The sequence below is a fragment of the Saccopteryx bilineata genome, chromosome 12 (assembly GCF_036850765.1).
Source record: "Saccopteryx bilineata isolate mSacBil1 chromosome 12, mSacBil1_pri_phased_curated, whole genome shotgun sequence".
Classification (NCBI taxonomy): domain Eukaryota; kingdom Metazoa; phylum Chordata; class Mammalia; order Chiroptera; family Emballonuridae; genus Saccopteryx; species Saccopteryx bilineata.
In genome coordinates this window covers 47,622,620-47,641,890 of record NC_089501.1, presented here as the reverse complement: position 1 = coordinate 47,641,890, position 19,271 = coordinate 47,622,620, and the positions used below count along the sequence as shown (strand labels likewise).

Below are 19,271 nucleotides of genomic sequence, written 5' to 3'. Positions count from 1 at the left end.
GCATCAATACAACAGCAAATGTTTCAACGTTTGATGAATTTCTGGGCTCTAAAATGCCATGTCTTCTTCCAGTGGAGCAGGGAGAACCAGAGTTGGCAAGGTTCGTCTCTCTCCTGATGCTGGGACTGTTCAGGAGAGGCCTCTGTCCTGGATGTCAGGACGCCCAGGTTCCAGAGGTGATGCAGCCAATAACCAACAATGTCACCCAACCTCGCTGGGCCTTGGCTCCTTAACACAGAGGCTCAGAGGACTTCATTGGATGAAGTCTGAAAGGGACGCCCGTCAACCACATGGCTAGGTCACGCAGTCTTGCCTTCACAGCTCCTTACAGAGCACGACCTGGTAACCACGTCAGCTAGGGGCACGGTTCAGCACACAGAACCCACCCTTGCACTGCCTGTGGTCCTAGTTCCACTTGGTGTATAGGACCAGCTGAACTCCCACAGAAGTCTCAAAATATCTATTGGCATTGGGCCCTGGCCAGGTAGCTCTCAGTTAGAGCACCGTCCCGAATGCCAAAGTTGCAGGTTCGATCCCTGGTCAGGCACATATAAGAATAAAGGCATAAATAAGTAGAACACATCAGTGTCTCTCTTTCTCTCTCTCTCAATCTCTCTCTCCCCCCTCCTCTCTCTTTAAATCAAACAATAACTTTTTAAAATATATCTATCAGTATCTGAAGTTAATTAGAATCTTAAATGATGGTGTGATGAAGTTATATGGACATACAATTCAGAAAACACATATTTCTACATCTTTTACTGTTTTAAGATCTAAGTGTGTCCTTTTTTTTTTTTTTGGTACTTGCTTTTTTAAAATTATGGATATAAAACCTGCAAAACACATTAGTAAGTCTGATAGCATGTAAGCAGTATGTAAGAGCAGTAAGACATACTACATAGCTAACAAATTCAACTAGCTGGACTAGTGTAAGTAATTATGTCAAGGAACTTCACCAAGACATAATCTGGTAAGCACAGGTGGGGTCTGGACGCAGGAAGCCTGACCCTGAAACTGATGCTTTTCCCATCATGCTAAGCTACGTCCTCACAGCTTGTTCAAATGACAATAGATCCGGGCTGGAAAGTTTAATGTGACTTTCACAGTTGCCACATATACAACCAAATATTAGGTTAAACATTTGGAAATTCTGGGCAATTAGTTCTCATTAATAATATAATAGCTTTAAAAATTGAAAAACTGTATTTACCAATTTTGAATTTATCTTTATAAGCCTCTGTGGCTGACAGAAGTTACATAATCCCAGGATAACTATTTATTATTTATGTTATATCATATATCATACTGTTTATATATATATATATATATATATATTCTATATATTTGAAGGCAGGCATCCTGGCTGTCTGTCACATATGACAAAAATAATGTCTGAATAATATTTTCAGCTCCCACCATGGCTTTGGCAGAAGGGGGAGACACAACTTTGTGAAATGTGTGATCAGCCCACACAAAACAAAACTGGCACCAAGACACTATCCATTAGTTTAAACGAGTCTAAGTGTTTTGCTAATGAGTTTATCCTCAAACACTGGCTTTAAAGTTACTCAAAAAGGCAAACAACAAAGCCGCTCAGTCCTTCGACTCCATCACTGTAACACTCAAGTTACAGAGCCACTTTCTGAAATCCAGATAACATTGGCCAGGTGGTAACAGGATAGGCTTGTTGTCCAGAGCCAATCGGCATCTGTGTGCTAAAAGGCAGGGACCACAATGGGGAACAGAAGGGAAAAGACACAAATTTGCTCAAATTGTGGGGTGGCGGGCACTCAAGAATGATCTTCTGATGCACGTGCATGTACCAACACGCACAATTTCTGTGTTTCTTTGCTGCCAGGTAAGAGAAATAAATATTTGTCTTGACAAATAAGCTTGAAATAAAGAAACAGTAAGTAAAATTTACGATGGAACTCGGGCAAGTGTCTTTATGCTGGTGATGTTCTGTGACACGTTCGTGCATATCCTGAAGAAACAGCCCCAAGTGGAGGTAAAATGACCCATCACTGAAGAAGGTCAATAGTGACCATCAAGTATTTGTGGAAATAATACACAGAATGTGGACATCATGGTTGCACAGCTTAGATCTGGAGAGTGTTTCAGTTTTAAAAGCTCATTTTATGAACTCTCTGGTCCTTACATCAGGGGACCCAGCCCACCCATGAGCCAGCCGAGATGTGAGTGGCTTCAGCGACCTGCCCCATGTTAGATGGGTGTGCGAGTCACCTGGCATTGAGCAGAAGGAAAGCCAGGTCTTCCGGTCCCCGGGCCAGCGCTCCGGCTTCTGACAAGCTGTCTCTGGCTAGTGACACGGATGTGGATGAATTCATTATTTATTATGATTCATCTCTTCTGCGTAGTTTTGTTACCATAATGACCTTACAGCGAATACCCTGCAAGAGAGACAGAACTGCCTCCACAGAGCACTGAGGTTTGGAGACATGCCCTGCCCAGAATCCCATGGCAGATGGCAGGGCTGGAACACGCATCCCCTGCTCTTCTCACTGTGGACACCGTGCAAAAGGGTCATTTGACTATGGAGGCCCACCTGTACAGGTCCCAAGAGAAATCTCACTGTTCCAGAGAGATCTGTCACTGAGCTGACACTCCAAACACGTGACTGATTCCAAGCTCCTTAAATAGCTGAAGAGTGTTTGTGCAGAAATGCGTCCTCGCACAGTCAGGGACCATTTATAATCCGGCACCAGAGTGCCTCCCTGTCCTCCGTCACACTGGTTTTCATTTCATAAGGAATGAAAAGCAGGAGGCCCCACACTCCACTTTCCAATGAGAAAGTGGCACGAAGAACAAGACATTAGAACCACCAAACAAAGCTGAGACGTAGCAGCGCCTGGAGGCGGAAGCGCCACCTGGAGGTAACTGTGAAAGTTCTAGAACCAGTTTTCTGCAGCTCAAGTTGCCTAAATGATGTGCTTGTTGCAACTGCCTTGAATTTTGGAATGTACTTATAGTTACTCTGAGAAAACGGGCACAACGAAGGCGACACGGAGGTAGGTGCTGCCTATGTAGCTGTTACCTCACGAGGCGGGGGCTCCAGGTAATGACACACACATCTCACTCGAGCAAACAACCCTGCCGGGGTCCGCGGCAGTCTTCACAACCGAACTGCAGAGACAGCGAGGCCACTCAGTGGATGAGCTGATGCTTTTTTAAAAAACAGCTGCAAACTGAGTCGGCAGCAGAGAACTGACACGACTCAGTAGAGAGAAGGACAAGCCACTCACTTTTCTCGGAGGCCAGAAGATACAGGCCCGGGAGAGGGACCACTGGAGCACTCCGGACAGGAAGAGCCGCCCTGTGGGACAGTGAGCCCTGGCCCGAGTGAGGCCCAGGGTCGGGGGAGCCAGGTGGCTGGAACACGCTCCTGGGCCCAGCCTGGCCCCGTGGGGACTCAGGGAGGCAGGCCTCTATCGGACCCTGACTTTATCTCCTAACCTGGAGAAAGGATTAAAAACTAGGGGCTGGCTGCTTGCTTCAAAGAAAGGCCAGAAAGGCAAGTAAGTGACATCAAAAGAAGAAAAGAGACAAAGCCTATTACTCCTCCTGTGAACGTGGTGGGACGTAACCGGTACAAATGCTTTCAGCCTGTTCTGACACTGACACGTTATCTGAGTTGCGAGCATTTGTCTTCATTTCCCACAGTCTGTCACGTGCTCATAAGGTGCCGGGGACAGGAATGAGGGCTTCGCAGCCAGGGAGGGCACAGTGCAGTGTCAGGAAACACACAGCCAGGGTCGTGTCCACACTAACGCCGCAGAGAAGAGAGGACTCACGGAGGACATCGCCCTGACAGTCCCCAGTCTGTGCTGTCCCTGAGGTCCCCTCAGCACCGTAAGGACTCCGATGTCTGGGACAAACACTGTACTAGAATCACGGGGTTTTTTTTCCTCTTTCTTTTTACGTAATAGTAGTTTTCAGGAAGGCACGGCGCCTTACTTTTGTGAGGTCCCAGAGAACACCAACCATGACCCAAGTAAATGAGTCACTCATAGAGCCGCTCTGTCTACAAACAGCGACGTCTGGGGAACGTCTGTCTTGGGCGGGTGTGAAAGCACAGAACAGAACGGACGTGACTGTTTTTGAATGGCTGCTTCCTATACTCCCGTGCCTCAGCAGCCTTGGCAGGACCTGGGGTAAGAAATCTCCCGATATGCCACGTGTGAGAGCGGACGGCGCCGCATCCCTGCCCGCCCCGGGACTGCCGCACGTGCTCAGGGGCGCGGGACACGCGGGACACGCCTCGGAGCTCCGGGGCCGTGATGCCGGCGTTCCCTCCCGCTGTCCCAAGTCTCGTGCCCTTTCACAGAAAGGAGACCCTGGGCATTTGTGAGGGACACAGCTCAGGTGTGAGCCAACCCCAAATCACAGATCTCTTTCCAGTACAAAACCCTAAGACCAGGTACGCACTGATGACTAGAGAAAGGCCCAGGGCAGACACGGAGGACAGCAGTCCGGGCCACCTCACCCGTAAGCGACACACTGCCACCACGTGCCCTGCGGTCAAAGCTATTTACCTCTGTGCCGAGCAGCAGTGCAGATCTCTGCATGCTGTGAGGCGGCTGGGAGACCCAGGAACACCGGCCACACCAGCATCGGTCTGCAACTCGTCTCCTATGTCGCAGCTGCGAGAGTCCGGCGCACAGGACACCTGGATGTCGAGCAGCCGGGGTGCAGCCGGCTTGCCAAACCCTGCCCGTCCCCGCCCACAGTCTCGAAGGTACGCTTTGAAAGCCACGGATCTAACACATACGACTTCTTTTGGAAAGGCATGTTCTAAAATGATTTTACACACCCTGAACAAATCAGGTCCAATTAGGGGCCGCCACAAATGTGGCCTTCCCCTGGACCCACACAAAATTCCCTACAATAAAACTCCTCTTCTTGTGAACTCAGGGGCCACCTCCCCGACTGGCGTCTAACGGTCATCAAGAAGTCTGGCGACCTTTTAGGGGCCAGGTTCTTGGCAAACAGCAAGCATCACATTTTTGGAAATCGAATGTTTCCCCAGGACCGAATCCCCGCCTGAAATGATGCTGCGTCCTGAAGGCCGGCTTGGCCCACTGTGTGAGTAATTCCAGCGGAAACAGCCCCTTCCACCCAGCGTGAGGGGCTGGAAAACTATCAGGAACGCGGTGGACTCTGAATAACCTCTTCTTCCCTGTAAGCTCTCCCTCCTTTCCACTGATCGTGTATTCACCGACCAACAGGCCACAGAACCCTAAGCGGTGAGGACTTTCATCGTTTGTATGTGCGGCTGAGACGTAAACTGAAGACGACAGGGAGCTGCCGTGGCCCGGGGCACCGCCGGCGACAGAGGCCTCCGCGCAGACCAGGAGCAAGTGCAGGGCTGTGTGCCGCGGCCTACGTGGTTGGGCTGGGACACAGGACAACTGAGAAAACAGAATTCCACCAGGTCCCAGGACGGCATGAGCGCAGCCCTGCCTGTGAGCGGTGTATATAAAGGGATTTCACGAGAAGATGAGGTCCCTGCTGAGACACAGCCAACTTAGAAACCTCTGAGATTCAGCCGTCTTTTTATATTGAGCAGAAACTGCTCCTCACTTTCCCACCAACCACCCGCCACTGAACACATCCAGGAGCCTGTGTCCTCTCCCAGTTTCAAAGGAAACACCCCAGCCTCTTTGGAGAACCTTGACCTTAACTATTTATCCTTTTCCCTTTTAGATCCCGGCGGGGGGACAGAAATGGGATTGTGAACCTGTCACGGTAGCGAGGAGGGTTTGCTTCACCTGAGCCAGGTGCCAGGTGCCAGGGGGGTGCGGGGCCCCAGGCCTCCGCCCGGACTTCAGGCGGCATCACTAACCTCCTCTCACAGACGAAGACCCCGGGTCCAAAGGCCGGGTCACCACCTCTGCTTCTACTGGGAGGTGGCACCTACATGTCACCCACAGTCCACCCCGGGTTGGCTGGCGTTTCCTGCACTTCACCCCTCAACAAGGTCCCCAGCTCGGGGCGGCTGCTGACGGTTCTGATGCAGGTCAAGTGCTTCCTGTGTGTGCCCTGACCAGCGATCGAACCTGCAACCTTGTCGTTTCTGGACGACGGCTCTTAACCGACGGAGCTAACCGGCCAGGGCCTGTTCATTTATTTCTTAATATAAAAAAAAAAAATGAAATTCAAGGTACAGTTTAAATATACTAGTTAGTATGTTAGGGTTTGTCTTTTTAAATTTTATATCAATCCTCAATTATATATATATTTCAAAGTTATAAAAACGATCTCAGCGAATACTATGGCATATGCTTTATTTTTTGGTTTATTCCAACTGTGCCTCGGGCCTCTGACTCATCTCTGATGGTTCTGAAACCGCCTGGGCCGTTTTTACAGTTAAGAACATCTGTGAGTAGCCCTGGCCGGTTGGCTCAGTGGTAGAGCGTTGGCCTAGCATGCAGGAGTCCCGGGTTTGATTCCCGGCCAGGGCACACAGGAGAAGCACCCATCTGCTTCTCCACCCCTCCCCCTCTCCTTCCTCTCTGTCTCTCTCTTCCCCTCCCGCAGCCAAGGCTCCATTGGAGCAAAGTTGGCCCGGGCGCTGAGGATGGCTCCATGGCCTCTGCCTCAGGCGCTAGAATGGCTCTGGTTGCAACAGAGCGACACCCCAGATGGGCAGAGCATCGCCCCCTGGTGGGCTTGCTGGGTGGATCCTGGTAGGGCACATGCGGGAGTCTAACTGCCTCCCCGTTTCCAACTTCAGAAAAAAAAAAAAAAGAACATCTGTGAGTGACTATCAACTGAGAAAAGTTATAATCATTTCTCGCTTACACAAGTGTTTTGTATCAAGAAGCTTATCATGGTAATGGTTTATGTGGTCCTGTCAGCGGGCTTTGTTGGTTTCCGATTTTGTTACAGGTAAGAAGGAAACTGTCAGCACACCATCGATGATACCCAATGTTGGGGTATTTTTCTACAGGTGAGGTGAGCTTGAGAAAGGACCTCTCGGGTCCAAGATATATATTTTTTTCTTTTGCAGAGAAAGCAACACACCTTTGAAGTGAAGTAAAACCCACAATGTCATTTTTCAGCACTAAATTCTAGACCCCCCCCACCTCGTCCTCAAGCTCAAAGTCAATGTGCAGTCGGTTGAGAGAGGTGTCTCAAGTCATTTCTTAGGTTTGGCGACAATAATATAGTTCAAATCTGCAAATTTTTTGTTTTAAAAAATAATTCAGAAAGAATTCAAATTCATCCCTATAATAGTCACTATTATTTATATTCAAGGTCTTCCTGAGCGGAAGAGAAAGAGGCGTTGAGTCGGGGAGGGTCACCCGTGAACATCACTGATCATAAATATGGCAGCTGAAGAAAGACTGTGCGTGAACCGCGAGTCTAATCAGTGCTGCTCCCGCCGGGGGCGCGGCTGACGTCAGAGCTGACTTCTTAGAAATCCGTAGAGGACACAGAAACATCCTAACCCACGGCAGATAAGCGTCTTCCAGGGAGTTAGGGGGCAAGGTTGCCAAACTTAGCGAATGAAAATAAACAAGAGACAATTTTTAGCTGGAGTAGGCCCAGATGCTGCCTGTGCACGGGGCACATCTACACTGCAGACTGTCTGGTGTGTGTCTGAAAGTCCATGTGCCTGGGCGTGCTGTGTTTTATCTAGCGCCCTGCTACAGAGGCGAGTGGCAGGGGCCTCCGGGACCCTGAGCTAGGAGGAGGGCTGTGCTCATGTCCACAGCAAGGTGTCTGAAAGTCCATGTGCCTGGGCGTGCTGTGTTTTATCTAGCGCCCTGCTACAGAGGCGAGGGGCAGGGGCCTCCGGGACCCTGAGCTAGGAGGAGGGCTGTGCTCATGTCCACAGCAAGGTGTCTGAAAGTCCATGTGCCTGGGCGTGCTGTGTTTTATCTAGCGCCCTGCTACAGAGGCGAGGGGCAGGGGCCTCCGGGACCCTGAGCTAGGAGAAGGGCTGTGCTCGTGTCCACAGCGAGGTGGACACGCTAGGACGGAAGGGGTTTGCCGGGCGTTGATCCTCCACTACTTTACCCCTGGCCGTAGGAGTGCGCCCTTTACACGGTCTCTTTCTCCAGTAGGTCACCACTGCGAGCTTCCCGTGTGCCTGGGACTGTGCTAGGAGCTGGACACAGAGGGGTGAATGAAGTACTGCCTCTGTCTTAGAGAGAATGATGAAGACAAGGGCACAGAGCAGGGGCCCTGGCCAGGAGGCTCAGTGGATGGAATGTCGTCCCGGCGCGCTGAGGTCGCGGGTTTGATTCCCGGTCAGAGCACCAATGCGAAGCCACCAACGAGTGCACAGCTAAATGGAACAACTAAGTGGAACAAGTTGATGCTTCTCTCTCTCCTTCAAATCAATGGAAATTAAAAAAAAAAAAAAAAAGCAAAGTAGGGAAAAGAGAGTCACAGAAGCTTGGACAGGTACTGTTATATAGATCACTGCTCTTCCGAGCTCTCTCTAAATGATGACGGGGAGAACATGTGAGAGTATGAGCAGTGTGGAAAAGTGTGTGTGTGTGTGTGTGTGTGTGTGTGTGTGTGTGTGTGTGTGTGAAAGAGAGAGAGAGAGAGAGAGAGAGAGAGAGAGAGAGAGAGAGAAATGAAGATGGCACTTCCATTTAAGAATGCCTGGCCATCGACTGTGTATTTTGGGGAAATCAACAGTTAACCTACAACCAGGAAACCGACCCCCCCACTGCCCAGCTGCCCAGCCAGCCGCAGCCAGGAGGCAGGTGTGAGCACAGGGGACACGTCCACGTCCATCAAAGCAACGCGTGCGGTGCTGTCTCCACCTGGGAAACACTGGAAATGGAGTTCCCGTGGGTCTGGAGTCCCTTCCGCTGCTCCAAGGGATCAGGACAGAGCTGTGGACAGAGCTGTGACCTCGGGCTGTGGTCGCCGCAGCGCTGACCAGAACCAGGAGCCTTGCCATTGTGGATCAGTCACCGTTAAGGACACGGCCTTTGGCTTGCTCCCCAAGCTCTAAGGAGGGACTTCTTTTTATATTTACAATAAGCAAATAATTTTTTAAAAAATTTAAAGTATACTGAAATGTTTATCTTTACCACAATGCTTACTTGAAAAAGAACAACAACTTTCTTTTAAAGAATGAATAAAGAAAACCACTGCTCACTTTAAGGTCTAAGACTGGCTCTGCTCTTTGCACCAGAAGCACAGAGAGGCAAACGTGGCCTCTGTCTCATCGCCGACCGTTCACTCCAACCCGGCGCCTCCCTGACGGATGACAGCGGTCTCAGGGGAAGAGGCAGGTGGACCCGATGCCCTTTCCATACAAGAACTCACACTTCTCAGTTCTCAGTCACATTCCTAACAAGGAGACGATTGCAAGTAGCCACCATTCGGACTGCGCACGTGATGCTGGGCCACCGTCATCACAGGAAAGTACAGGAGAGAAATGAGCGCCACGGACTCTCAAGTCCAAGGGAGCAGCATGTCCTCAGACCAACGCCTGTGCCGCCCGCTCCGAGCCGCCTCACTTCTCTGAGCATGGCCTGTGTCCAGGCAGGCCCTCCCGAGGCCGGGCCCACCCCTGCCCCCGACCCCCCTCCCGAGGCCGGGCCCACCCCTGCCCCCGACCCCCCCCCTCCTGAGGCCGGGCCCACCCCTGCCCCCGACCCCCCTCCCGAGGCCGGGCCCCCCTCCTGAGACCGGCCCCCCCCTCCTGAGGCTGGGCCCCCCTCCTGAGACCGGCCCCACCCCAAGCATCCATTTTATTTTGGACTGAACTAAGGGCTAGGGAGCCTGAATCCATGCCTTCTGTGCTACAAAATGTAAATCCAATCCTGCAATTGCACTTCCCTTATTTTATTTTATTGATTGATTGATTTTAGAGAGAGACAGAAACAGATAGAGAGAGACTATCTTCTGCCCGGAGCGGGGATTGAACAGGCAACCTTTGTCTATTGGGACAATGTTCTAAGCAACCCAGGTGCTTGGCCAGGGGCTGTACTTCACTTATTTTAAGCCAGTGGCCATTAAGCCTGAAGCCCCTCAGGTGTTCTCTAGGATGAGCATATTAAAGCATATGAATCCTCATCTGACATATAGTGTCCCCTAAATCGAGCTCATTCTTTTTTTTTTTTTTTTTTTTTGGTATTTTTCTGAAGCTGGAAACGGGGAGAGACAGTCAGACAGACTCCCGCATGCGCCCGACCGGGATCCACCCGGCACGCCCACCAGGGGCAACGCTGCCCACCAGGGGGCGATGCTCTGCCCCTCTGGGGCGTCGCTCTGCCGCGACCAGAGCCACTCTAGTGCCTGGGGCAGAGGCCAAGGAGCCATCCCCAGTGCCCGGGCCATCTTTGCTCCAATGGAGCCTTGGCTGCGGGAGGGGAAGAGAGAGACAGAGAGGAAGGAGGGGGCGGGGGTGGGGGTGGAGAAGCAAATGGGCGCTTCTCCTATGTGCCCTGGCCGGGAATCGAACCTGGGTCCCCTGCATGCCAGGCCGACGCTCTACCGCTGAGCCAGCTGGCCAGGGCCGAGCTCATTCTTGTACGAACACATTCCAAATCTGTGCCTCCATGTACCCAAACCGGAACTGAGCTGAAAACCTCACTGGGTCCTGATTTGTGGGAGCAGGACAGCCGTGTGGAGGACTGCCACCCTCTCAGCTTGAAGCACACTGCTCGGCTGCAGGGGTCGGCGGTCCTGGGTGTCTGACAGCCACGTCAGTCTGGGCTGACACCGTGTCCCTGCCTCACGGTTACCACTGCAGAGCCTCTCCGCATACCACACCCCAGCCACTGTGTTTTCCGGACCCAGTACACAATGCAGCCATCATTTTGTCCTCTTCCTTCTTTGGGACACCTGGAGGTTTAATTAGCATGCATGATATCCATTTCCTCAGTCAGACCAGTAAGACATGAATTGAAGACGACAAGTCTGAGGTCAGAAACCTCTCTCCCAGTTCAGCCCCTTTAGCCAGGCCTCTGACCGTCTGCACAGACGCACCGAGAACAACAGAAAGCTGCCGTGCCAACGACCGGCCCCTTCGAAACCCACCTGGGCCCCCACCCCGTGCAGCAGTCCCATTAGGCCTGCTTCCCAGCTGTCCTCGTCCCGGGCCCTCCTCTGGTCTCATCACTCCTTTCTCATGCAACTGGGCTGGCTCTCCTCCCTCGGACCTAGGTGGCGGCCTCCGACCTCTGCTGCACACTCAGGAGTGTGCCCGCAGGCTCCGCCAGGACACGGGGCCCCAAGTCCCCCTGCAGTCCCACTTCTCTGAGCTGACACCAGTCTGTGAACCAGTACCTTCCAGGCTGCACGGCCACCCAGGCCCTCTTTCTCCATCCTTCTCATAGAGAAAATTCTAGCTACTTTCTCAAATACCTCGCTGAAACCCTGACTCGTGCTCCACTCATCAAACAACCCCGCACACGTTGCATTCGTCCTCTGGCAGGAGCCGCCCTCTGCGAGCCACGGCCAGTCCCGCCGGGGGCACAGGGTCCCGTGGTAACAGCCGGCAAATCTTCTAATGAATTCTTTTCAGCACCGCGCTGGGACTAATGTCAAGTTCACCAGCCTGGCCTCGGAGGAAACTACCTTTTTCTTTGCTTGAAAAGCAAAACATCTGCCTCACTCCAAGCACGGGAACCCTGTCCTGCTCGCTGCAGTTCCTGGTTTCTGAGGTCAGTCTGTTAGCTCAAGGCCAGGGCACCCCTGAGGACGACGAGGTCCTCTCCCAGTCTTCTCACCTTCCTTAGGCTCTCCCTGCCTCTGAGGCAGTTTCTACTTTATCGAGGACAGAATGCCCGGGGGGCCACTCCCTTCCTCGTTCTGTTTCATAAAAAGACCCTTTCGTTGTCTTCAGTATTTATGTAAGTCCCATCTCAAAAGAACCTGTAGCCTTTCTTACACGTTGCCCCCCCTCCATACCCCTCTGGACGGTGCACCCAGCTCTTCTGGGTTAGGCCCCTCGCAGACCACTGTTTTGCACAAGGACCTACATGTCACATTAGCACGATCACACAGCAGTTTCTTATCCCTCTCATGTCTGCTGCCCTTTCTGAAGCCCTGTCCACTGAATGTATGTCTGAGCCCTTCGAACTCTGTCTTCCGAAAACAAGGTTACAGTGCAGACAGTAGGTTAGACATGTGCAGTCAAGGCCAGCATTGCGCACGTCCGCAAGGACAGTGACCTGCTTACTACACTGTGTCTCTGCCAGGGATTCCCATCAGCACGTGGACAAACAGGCACCATTGCGGGTTTGATCCCCAGTCAGGGCACATAAAGGAGCAGACCGATGTCCCTGTCTCTTTCTCCTTCCCTTCCTCTCTTGCTAAAATTAATGAAAGAAAGAAAAAAGCCTTTAAAAAAAACTAAACTTGCCCTGGCCGGTTTGGCTCAGTGGTAGAGCGTCGGCCTAGCGTGCGGAGGACCCGGGTTCGATTCCCGGCCAGGGCACACAGGAGAAGCGCCCATTTGCTTCTCCACCCCTCTGCCGCGCTTTCCTCTCTGTCTCTTTCTTCCCCTCCCGCAGCCAAGGCTCCATTGGAGCAAAGATGGCCCGGGCGCTGGGGATGGCTCTGTGGCCTCTGCCTCAGGCGCTAGAGTGGCTCTGGTCGCAACATGGCGACGCCCAGGATGGGCAGAGCATCGCCCCCTGGTGGGCAGAGCGTCGCCCCCTGTTGGGCGTGCCGGGTGGATCCCGGTCGGGCGCATGCGGGAGTCTGTCTGACTGTCTCTCCCTGTTTCCAGCTTCAGAAAAATGAAAAAAAAAAACAAAACAAAACAAAAAAAACTAAACTTAATCTAAATAGTTTTGAGATAAACTCCTGAATTGATTTAAATAGCTTAATTCCGGCCAAGGCCAGTCTGTTTGGAAATCAGATGCTTGCAGGCTAAAGCACAGAAAGGAGCCCTTTTGCTCCGCCGAACAGTTGTAAGTGCATCCACATCCACAGTTCACAGTCTGAAGAGTCACAGAGACCCATGGTGTGGCAGCTGGCTGAAATAATGCCATAATTTAAAAATCTGTAGGGTGCATCTGTTAGCAGTTTTGAGTTTCTACCCCAGACCAACAATTTGGTGATAGCAAGCTGTCTTCCAATTAATGTTTCAGAGAACATTTTATTTCAAGACTTTAGAACGAGAGCCAGGATTTTCTGGGATTCGGTTACATGAAGCATCACCATAGCCTCTGCCTTTTGTAAATTTCATATCTAGGGTTAATAAAGAAGAGGTCTTACTAAATGGTTCATTCGACTTTTTTTTTTTTTCTTCTTCTTTCCATTTTTCTGAAGCTGGAAACAGGGAGAGACAGTCAGACAGACTCCCGCATGCGCCCGACTGGGATCCACCCGGCACGCCCACCATGGGGCGACGCTCTGCCCACCAGGGGGCGATGCTCTGCCCATCCTGGGCGTCGCCATGTTGCGACCAGAGCCACTCTAGCGCCTGGGGCAGAGGCCAAGGAGCCAACCCCAGCGCCCGGGCCATCTTTGCTCCAATGGAGCCTTGGCTGCGGGAGGGGAAGAGAGAGACAGAGAGGAAAGCGTGGCGGAGGGGTGGAGAAGCAAATGGGCGCTTCCCCTGTGTGCCCTGGCCGGGAATCGAACCCGGGTCCTCCGCACGCCAGGCCGACGCTCTACCGCTGTCGTTCGACTTTCTAAAAAAGCCTGACTGAGACTCTTTCATCATCTTTCCAAATCTAATGGACAAAGACATTTAAAACTACCACCGGATTATATTTACATCATTGCCTTTCTCAAAATCACACACTTTCCCTCGTGTTTCGCCCCTAGCAACTTGGAATCCGACTTCACAAAGGCTCACTGTCCCAGGGACGTTCACTTGCTTTCCTTAAACTGGCCCTCTCCCCCCTGGACAATCACAGCCCCTTCCGTCTTCAGACACCACGAGACTAACCTTCCTTCGGAAGCCTCTCAGACGAACGCCTCTTATCCACCAGACCCGGGAGTCACACGCAACTCTGGGCACAGATCTGGTCTCCACCCTTCCCTGCCTTCTGTCACTATTACACTTGCGGCTTCTAAACGGATGACAGCGAGTCATTTCTCTAGCACCCAACACAGTGCCTGGCTACTCAATCATCTGTCGGGTGAACAAATAAACAAAACACAGCCTAAAGCCACACTGATGACCAATACGCGCTCATTCTTTAGAGTTAAAACGTTTCTCTTTTTTTTTTTTGTAGTATTTCCAATAATAATGCAGGAAATCTGAAAACCTATACGAATCCTTTTTTTTTCCATTGGAAAACGAAAAGACGGTAGACAAAGGTCTCCTACGCCGGCACTTCCTATCCGCCTCATCCTGCAGCTTTTGGTCTGTAAATCGTCAGCTCTGTGAGAGGATAAGCTTTATGGAAACGGAACTGATGCCTTCTCCGTCCTCCTATCAGCTATAACGCCAGCGCAGTGTCACATTCAAGCACCCAAGGAACGCCTAGAAGGCTGGGCAGGACGCTCTTTACTTTCCTTGGATGGAAAAGAGAGGGCAAAGCAGAGCGTTAAGGAGATATGGGAACGCACAAAACACTATTACTAAAACCAGTGCAGGCACAAGCAGTGAACACAGAGGAGATGGGGCACAGCCTGCGCCTCAGCCTCTTGGAAAGAAAACACGAGGAGCGGAGTAGCCTTCTCACGTGCAGACCCAGGCCGGCCCCCACACAGGCCCCCACGGACAGCGCAGGGGCAGGGGGGAAGGCAGGGCGGAGGCCATGTCAGTAACGGGTCATCTGGTCTCCGGGACAGTCAGCAGTCAGAGGTTTACAGCTCTCAAGAGGTTAAACTGCTACTGGGTGAAGCTGGAGATGTATATATATATCATATATATATATATATATATATATATATATATATGATATATATATATCACAAAAATTTGGGGGATGTTTATAGCTTCATATTCATTTAGAAATATATATAGGCAGTAGTTAGAAACTAGAATCTTTTTTTTACCAATTCTGGCGTTATTAGAGTCGTCTAAAGCCATCTGCACCCGCACCACATAGTTCACTTTTTTCGCGCTCTAGGTTGGGATGCGTGTTTTTACCATTACAGTAGAAGCAGTACCTGCTGAAATGCCTGAAATACGTGGTGGATACGCAATACTTATTTGCGGAGTGGTTTCTAAATCCTTAACACTCGAATCCTCTGGGACTACTGCAGGGTGCTGGGATGGAAGGAGTCTTCATTCTGCTGCCCGAGCTGCTCTGTCTCGGTCACACTGATGACACCAAGCAGGGGTTTACTGCTGACAGGCTGGCTACGTTTCAAAGCCTTGGTGATGATGGGCTTGTCCCAGGTGATGCCCCTGATGGAGCGTTTACAGAGCACAGGCCAGCACTGACTCCAGAAAAAAGGTCACCTGTTGTTATCACGTTTCTGCAGGACAGGTGGCGCAGCAGCCTGCTGTGTGAGAAACAGGCTCAGGGCTGAGGACAACAGGAGCAGGTGTCGAAGCCAGGAACGGAACCCCCACCTTCCAGTGCTCTTATCACTCTATTCCGGCCACTGTAACAGTCCAGAACCCAGGTGTGACCTCTGTCACTTCCGTACCTTGCCACTTCCCTATCTTGGACTGTTAGGAAACTATTAATTAAAATTATATACTACTGGCTCTGGCCAGTTGGCTCAGTGGTAGAGCATCGGCCCAGAGTGTGGATGTCCAGGGTTCAATTCCCAGTCAGAGCAGACAGAAGAGGTGACCATCTGCTTCTCCACACCTCCCCCATCTCTTCTCTTTCTCTATGTTGCTTCCTCTCCTGTAGCCATGGCTCAATTGGTTCAAGCACTCTGGCCCCAGACACTGAGGATGGCTCTGTGGAGCCTCTGTCTCAGGCACTAAAAATAGCTCAGTTGCAGGCATTGACCCTAAACAGGCAGAGCATCAGCCCCACATGGGGCTGCCACATGGATCCCAGTGGGGTGCATGTGGGAGTCTATCTTCCCTTCTTTCAGTTGGAAAAGAAGAAAAAAATTATACACTACCTCCTTGTCTCAAACTAGAGGGAATGTGGCTAAAAAATACCGTTATTTAGAGAGGAGCCAATAATAAGAGTTCTTACAGAAATGTCATCACTACTCTCCCGAGTGGCCCTTTCCCCCCAGGAGAATGTAAAGGTAATGCTGCCATGTGCAAACCTGCCTGCCAGCGTTAGCCCCACCCATCACCTGTGCCCCACGCTGTCTTCAACCCCTTACCACCCAGGCTTTATTGTATCATGGGCTCACAGTCTACCAGTAAGGACTCCCAGTGACCTCCTGACCTGCACATGCACTTCGGTCAGCCCTCACACCACTCCGCCCTTGCCTGTCATGAGGGTGACAAAAAGTGACTAAGCGTCTTCTAGCAGCATCAACCACAGTGTCATCTAACCGGTTACCCTCTGCTGGGGCCACCTGCCATCACCTGCCCCACAGTCTCTCGCTCTCATCACCTCCAGCCATGCACCTTGCTTCTGCTCCACTGCGCTGTGTCTGCATTCCACAAGGCGGGGGTTTCCCACCCCAAACACACCCCACCTTCCCGTGCTCCCTTTCCAGCCGAGCGATTTTCCCGTAAAGGTAGTGTATGTATACCCACTGCTGCCTTGCACTCGTAAACACAGCCAACGTATATAAATATTCAACCTAACTGAGCGCTTACGATGAGATGTGATGAGTATTTTCAGCTAAGAATAATGAAGAGTGGTCATTTTAACTAAACTTCCTTGGGGAATATAGGGAATGTTCAGAGCTTTCCAAAAGCATGTCGTCCAGGAGCTGCTTGCCGCTAAGGGTCCCCCTGCCGAGGGCGTGTGGCTGGCTGGGCGGCCCTGCAGGGAGCCGGCTTGGTGGCCGTGCACGTTCGAATGAGGAAACAAGTCAAAATGCAACCCCCACCCAGTTGCCATTTCGAGTCTTAAAAAACCATCAAATCCAATGCACACAAGCCGCTTTCTGTCTGCTCCTCGGATAGGGATATATATAACATATACACCCCCACTATAAGGCTGACATAATGTGAAGACTGAAATACACAGCCAAATAGTGGTGGTCCACGTGACACTTAAAGGGGAAAAAAACGGGATTGCTTCCAGTCAGGGTTACGGGAGGTCAGAAGTGATGTTTTAGGAAAATTCAAGTTTGCAACGGTGTGTATCAACTTCCAAAGTAAAAACCAAGCTCTCCTCATTGACCAGGTAACATCCAGTGTTCACTGTCCCTGTCATCCACTGATCGCTTCCCAAACATGCCACAGCTCTTCCCCATGGCCAGACCCTCACACCACGGGTAACTAGGTGGTCCTCCTCCTACCCCCCTCGGTCAGGGCCAGCTTGTGGCCTGGCACCCATAGGCCATTCCTGCGGGCACGTCCTATGGGCAGGCGCCTCGGAGGCAGAGGAGAGGGGCCCCTAAAATGTTACTTAAAGAGATTTTTAAGTCTATCATGTACAGGAGGCTTCGAAAGAACATCTAAAGAAAATGTCGAGAGATGTGAGCCCTCAAGCCAGACCGGGCAGTGTGCTACACGTGACGTGTGTGGTCTCCCGCTGTCCCCACGCAGCCCTGGGGAAACGTGACGTGGGCAGGGCGCTGTCACGAGCACGCTGCCCCACACAAGGGGCGCAGACCGAGGCGCAGACAGAGGGTGTCTCCCCTGTCATTTCCACGCTAATCCACGTCAGGCACGGGAATTGAATCAGATCAACCTCAAAGGCCCGTGGTTTTAAACGTGACATCATCGTGCCTGTTTTATAGGAAATAAGCTTTGCACTTGGTTTCAAGTATAATATATTTAACAAAAATAAACTTTCTTAATTACACGGGAAGAACTTGAAAAGTGTTTTCAGAGGAAGACATTAAGCAGTGCACACTCAGATGGCCCCGTGGCGTGAGAGGAAAGAGAACGGTGCTCAGTGTCCTAACTCAAGGCCACGCCACGTTCCTCGTATGCCTAAAATTGTAAAAGAGAAGTTGGTTTCCTGAAAATCCATCAGAAAAAAAATCAGGTTTCCCAGTTAAGCATGAATTTCCGGTTGTGTTTACACATAAGTACTGACTTGGGAAAAAACCAATGACTTATGTATGGTCTACTATAAACATTAAATCTGTTATCTGCAATGTTGAGGAATGGGACAGTCCACATAAGGTAATTTTTCAGAACTACGATGACACGTGGAGCATAAATCCAGCTCCATCTGCGGTGGCACATCTGGACACAGGGAAATGCAAGGCTGTGCCTCATTATTCTTGCTCTTTATTAAGTTTTCTGTCTTATCTCACAAGGTAAAGCCACCAGCTGTTAGTGTGTACTGCTGTCGGCACGGCTAGACGCTGGCCCGGCTGCTGGGCTAGGCGGTGGGATTCCTCGCTCTAGCAGGTACCTGGTCAGCCTCACCGCTGTTACTACTGTGGACTGAAAAACCAGATGGCCACGACCCTGTGAGCAGGTCTGAGATATGAACCTGACTCATGCTCTGATAAAGGCGTGCGCTTTGTAAGAACCTATACCTCATTCAAGCCAGGCCCACAGACCCTGTCCTTCAACCTGCCTGTAAATACCTACAGAGTGCCCCACCGACTCCCAGATGGCTGACGGCCCCTAATAACGAGACCTGGGACCTGCCTGCCTGACCACCTCCACCTTGACCATTGCCCTGGCCCAAGTGCCCCTCCAAAACGGGCCTTGGTCACAACTGCTTTGGCTACTCTGACAGCCTCTGATAACTCACATCCTGGTTTTTACTAAGCTGTGTTTAGAAACAATAAAAGGTCCTGGGCACCTTTAAATAAGGCAGGATTCCTGATAAGTACCCGGTAGTTTGAATGGTTTGGAAGTAAATCATCAGTTTGTTCTGCTCTCAAGTGTTTACCAAGGACAGTCCCTGAAGGAATTGCTACAGTGCTAACAAGCGGGTCTCAGTCACTGCCGACGCATAATTCATCCAGGAATCCCAGTCTTCACAGCTGCTCCTCACACACGACACCACACTGCATTCACAGTCCCATAAGGAAGTACGTTAAGGTACAAGGTCGGAGAGAACATTACTTAGTTTGCAGACGATCGCTTACATCTTCGGTTTCCAGAGCAAAAGGGAGGTTTTACAATGACCTGTTTACATAGGTTGGACAGAGAGATGAAGGGGTAATTCCTGTCAGCTCCCTGAAACAGGTCTCTCTGGTGCACCACTGTTTCCCCATTTTTGCCCACGGCACTGGGCAACACCGTAGGCACTCAACAAACGTTTGATGTGATAAATATCTAACTCAAGGTTAAAAGCCATTCT

At 51.1% G+C, this 19,271-nt stretch overlaps 1 protein-coding gene across 2 annotated transcripts in view; it reads right to left on the bottom strand.

Moving 5' to 3' along the window:
• SCAF8 (SR-related CTD associated factor 8) overlaps positions 1-19,271 on the bottom strand; it is a 178,787-nt gene that overhangs the window by 37,486 nt on the left and 122,030 nt on the right. The gene's annotated exons all lie outside the window — the stretch shown is intronic.